The following is a 5,000-nucleotide window of genomic DNA, read 5'->3' on the forward strand; positions in this document are numbered from 1 at the left end:
AAGTTCTTTTCAACTTTCCCTCACGGTACTTGTTCGCTATCGGTCTCGTGGTCATATTTAGTCTCAGATGGAGTTTACCACCCACTTGGAGCTGCACTCTCAAGCAACCCGACTCGAAGGAGAGGTCCCGCCGACGCTCGCACCGGCCGCTACGGGCCTGGCACCCTCTACGGGCCGTGGCCTCATTCAAGTTGGACTTGGGCTCGGCGCGAGGCGTCGGGGTAGTGGACCCTCCCAAACACCACATGCCACGACAGGCGGCAGCCTGCGGGGTTCGGTGCTGGACTCTTCCCTGTTCGCTCGCCGCTACTGGGGGAATCCTTGTTAGTTTCTTTTCCTCCGCTTAGTAATATGCTTAAATTCAGCGGGTAGTCTCGCCTGCTCTGAGGTCGTTGTACGAGGTGTCGCACGCCACACCGCCAGCCGGCTGTGCACGCTACCGAGAAAGTACCGGTATGCGAACCGCCAGGCGACGGGCGCGCATCGCACGTTTAAGGAGACGCGGCCGGCCACACAGGCGACCACGACACTCCCACGTCTCCGAAGCGGGACAAACGCCGCGCGCTTCAGTATACGTAGCCGACCCTCAGCCAGACGTGGCCCGGGAACGGAATCCATGGACCGCAATGTGCGTTCGAAACGTCGATGTTCATGTGTCCTGCAGTTCACATGTCGACGCGCAATTTGCTGCGTTCTTCATCGACCCACGAGCCGAGTGATCCACCGTCCTGGGTGATCTTTTCCTTTTCAGTCTCCCACTGTCTCTTTCAAGACAGTAGCATTTGCGGGACTGAGGCGTCTGACGGCCCCTGTTCCACTATTTTTTTTGTGTCCAACGGCCTCACAGCCGATGGGCGTCGTACGGCTCCACACCGGAGCGGACAGGCACTCGGGCGAACGTCATTCAAAACCGGCGCCAGGCGCCAGGTACCGCAGGCCAGCCGCTCCAGAGCTTCAGCGCTCGTACCACACAACAACAACAACACTTCCGCTAGTTTTGAGAGGCACGCGTGGTTCCGCACGCGGCGCACGGCCACTGCCGTACAGGTAGCGTGTTGCGCGACACGACACGCACATCGAAAGACATGCAGTCTAGTCGGTAATGATCCTTCCGCAGGTTCACCTACGGAAACCTTGTTACGACTTTTACTTCCTCTAAATGATCAAGTTTGGTCATCTTTCCGGTAGCATCGGCAACGACAGAGTCGATGCCGCGTACCAGTCCGAAGACCTCACTAAATCATTCAATCGGTAGTAGCGACGGGCGGTGTGTACAAAGGGCAGGGACGTAATCAACGCGAGCTTATGACTCGCGCTTACTGGGAATTCCTCGTTCATGGGGAACAATTGCAAGCCCCAATCCCTAGCACGAAGGAGGTTCAGCGGGTTACCCCGACCTTTCGGCCTAGGAAGACACGCTGATTCCTTCAGTGTAGCGCGCGTGCGGCCCAGAACATCTAAGGGCATCACAGACCTGTTATTGCTCAATCTCGTGCGGCTAGAAGCCGCCTGTCCCTCTAAGAAGAAAAGTAATCGCTGACAGCACGAAGGATGTCACGCGACTAGTTAGCAGGCTAGAGTCTCGTTCGTTATCGGAATTAACCAGACAAATCGCTCCACCAACTAAGAACGGCCATGCACCACCACCCACCGAATCAAGAAAGAGCTATCAATCTGTCAATCCTTCCGGTGTCCGGGCCTGGTGAGGTTTCCCGTGTTGAGTCAAATTAAGCCGCAGGCTCCACTCCTGGTGGTGCCCTTCCGTCAATTCCTTTAAGTTTCAGCTTTGCAACCATACTTCCCCCGGAACCCAAAAGCTTTGGTTTCCCGGAGGCTGCCCGCCGAGTCATCGGAGGAACTGCGGCGGATCGCTGGCTGGCATCGTTTATGGTTAGAACTAGGGCGGTATCTGATCGCCTTCGAACCTCTAACTTTCGTTCTTGATTAATGAAAACATACTTGGCAAATGCTTTCGCTTCTGTTCGTCTTGCGACGATCCAAGAATTTCACCTCTAACGTCGCAATACGAATGCCCCCGCCTGTCCCTATTAATCATTACCTCGGGTTCCGAAAACCAACAAAATAGAACCGAGGTCCTATTCCATTATTCCATGCACACAGTATTCAGGCGGGCTTGCCTGCTTTAAGCACTCTAATTTGTTCAAAGTAAACGTGCCGGCCCACCGAGACACTCAACAAAGAGCACCCTGGTAGGATTTAAACGGGGTCCGCCTCGGGACGCGAAAGCACCCCTTCGGCTCGCCCCACCGGCAGGACGTCCCACGATACATGCCAGTTAAACACCGACGGGCGGTGAACCAACAGCGTGGGACACAAATCCAACTACGAGCTTTTTAACCGCAACAACTTTAATATACGCTATTGGAGCTGGAATTACCGCGGCTGCTGGCACCAGACTTGCCCTCCAATAGATACTCGTTAAAGGATTTAAAGTGTACTCATTCCGATTACGGGGCCTCGGATGAGTCCCGTATCGTTATTTTTCGTCACTACCTCCCCGTGCCGGGAGTGGGTAATTTGCGCGCCTGCTGCCTTCCTTGGATGTGGTAGCCGTTTCTCAGGCTCCCTCTCCGGAATCGAACCCTGATTCCCCGTTACCCGTTACAACCATGGTAGGCGCAGAACCTACCATCGACAGTTGATAAGGCAGACATTTGAAAGATGCGTCGCCGGTACGAGGACCGTGCGATCAGCCCAAAGTTATTCAGAGTCACCAAGGCAAACGGACCAGACAAGCCAATCCGATTGGTTTTGATCTAATAAAAGCGTCCCTTCCATCTCTGGTCGGGACTCTGTTTGCAGGTATTAGCTCTAGAATTACCACAGTTATCCAAGTAACGTGGGTACGATCTAAGGAACCATAACTGATTTAATGAGCCATTCGCGGTTTCACCTTAATGCGGCTTGTACTGAGACATGCATGGCTTAATCTTTGAGACAAGCATATGACTACTGGCAGGATCAACCAGGGAGCTGCGTCAACTAGAGCTGAGCAGCCGGCCGCCCGGGAGTGTGTCCCGGGGGCCCGCGCGAACACGCAAGCGTCCGCTCAATTATTCTGCAAACAGGAGGAGGCCGAGCTCCCCTGCACGATACACCTCGAAACCCTCTCAGGTCCCGGCGGCGCGCAGCGCCGTCCTAGGTACTTGGTCGGTTTCGAGAGAGGCGCAATCGCCCGGAGTTAGGCGAGTAGACGGTTTTAGTGCGAACACCCTTGCTCCCAACTGAGCTTGCCGCTGCCGACAGAGGCCCGGGAGCGTGCTGTCGTGGCATTGCCGGCGGGAGACAACACGCGCCACCTATGGTGACCGGCAGCTCCAACGCCAGCGCCACACAAGGGCAAAGCCCCACTTGGGTGCAGAAGCGAACTCTCCCAGCACAGCGCACGCGCCAACACGTCCGCACAACTGCGATACAAACCACCTGCGAGAACCGCTGGGGCGACCGAGCAGCAGACGGCGTCGCGGCGCCGAGTGCCAGGCGGCGGCGCATCCTCAACGCACACAGTCCTCAATCAGACCAGCACACTGCAGATGTCCACCGCGCTTCGCACCGGGCTCGGCTGAACCAACTTTGGCCGCCAGGCGCCGCGTGCAGGGTGCGCCGCAGCGTAGCTGCGCCGCCTGCCGGGCCCGTCGGCTGGCGCTCCTGCCACTCGGCGCCCCCCACCAGCCGGCTGTTGCGCGTGCGCCCACGCAGCGCGCGGCCAACACGCCGGGCGGCCCCCCTTCACCGGCCGGGAACAGTCCCACCAAGCCACCGCCGCGTATCGCTTCATACCCACATGGGCCTAGTCACGTGTGTGGATGTGGCGGGTACCGCTGAAACAACCGGTTAATAGCTGTACCGATCGTCGCCATCACAGATTCACCTCCAGCGTGAACAACCGCTCAACAACGGATTTCCAGTTCATTTGCGTATCTTGGGCAGTAAACGTAGATGTCCACCTACATTTGCGAATTCAACAATTCTTGCATGCCAGGATGTCATGTGTCACGACACGCTACATCAGACCACATACACACTGCGACATGTGCAGAAGAGAACACGTGGAAGGTGGCCCGCGCAAGTATGCGATGTCCCTTCCGCGATCCACTGTCAACCGGCATCTGCGGCATGTCCCAGATATGGAACGCGGTCCACCAGGGTAGCACTTTGTGTGAGGCAATACGACAAAGTCGGAATACACGCGTCACTACATCAGACGGCTCACGCTGACCTGACCTGACCTGACCTGACCTGACTCACCGCACCACCACCCCCAGCGACCCAGGGTGACATACAATGCGTTCGTACGTTCCTCCCACACGCCTCTACGGCGTACCACAGTGCAACCTAGCTGTTATTGGGAGACGAGACAAGTAGCATCGAGCACAACATATGGAAATTGAGATTCGACACCGTTGGGCACAGCCAGCGTACAGTCACACGTATCACACTACTTCACTCTGTACGTAACTACCGATGATCCGTACAGCGTGTGGGTTACGCGTACGACATCAGCGGACAATGGACACAGACCATACCACGACGTACACTGAGGGCGTCGACATCTGAATGCAACTGAACAGCTGCGAGGCTCATTTAACACTCACACGCCAGACCGACCAGCTTGAGAGGACAGAGACACAAAGAGGGGGACAGAGGGGGGGGGGGGCCGATATAGTCCTATTGCAGTACAATTGACAGTGGATAGCGGGAATATGTGGAAAGTAAGCAACACTCGCAAGACATCTACATGAGGATAACAACGACACCAGAGATTCCGAGCAGTGAACTATGTTAGGCAAAGGGACAACGTGGGTTAGGTTAAGGGACAACGTGGGTTAGGTTAAGGGACAACGTGGGTTAGGTTAAGGGACAACGTGGGTTAGGTTAAGGGACAACGTGGGTTAGGTTAAGGGACAACGTGGGTTAGGTTAAGGGACAACGTGGGTTAGGTTAAGGGACAACGTGGGTTAGGTTAAGGGACAACGTGG

At 56.1% G+C, this 5,000-nt stretch overlaps 3 non-coding genes across 3 annotated transcripts in view; all 3 read right to left on the reverse strand.

Moving 5' to 3' along the window:
• The window catches only part of LOC126320109 (large subunit ribosomal RNA), a 4,222-nt gene extending 3,830 nt beyond the window's left edge, over window positions 1-392 (reverse strand). Inside the window, exon 1 of the ribosomal RNA XR_007557866.1 lies at window positions 1-392. This exon is cut by the window's left edge and continues 3,830 nt beyond it. This is a non-coding gene — a ribosomal RNA (large subunit ribosomal RNA).
• A 188-nt stretch (window positions 393-580) lies between these two features.
• LOC126320131 (5.8S ribosomal RNA) lies at window positions 581-735 on the reverse strand. Its single transcript, XR_007557880.1, has one exon. It is a non-coding gene; the product is annotated as a 5.8S ribosomal RNA (ribosomal RNA).
• A 365-nt stretch (window positions 736-1,100) lies between these two features.
• LOC126320092 (small subunit ribosomal RNA) lies at window positions 1,101-2,993 on the reverse strand. The gene has a single exon (XR_007557850.1). It is a non-coding gene; the product is annotated as a small subunit ribosomal RNA (ribosomal RNA).
• Window positions 2,994-5,000: the final 2,007 nt, after the last annotated feature.

The sequence above is a fragment of the Schistocerca gregaria genome, unplaced genomic scaffold (genome assembly GCF_023897955.1).
Source record: "Schistocerca gregaria isolate iqSchGreg1 unplaced genomic scaffold, iqSchGreg1.2 ptg000703l, whole genome shotgun sequence".
Lineage (NCBI taxonomy): Eukaryota > Metazoa > Arthropoda > Insecta > Orthoptera > Acrididae > Schistocerca > Schistocerca gregaria.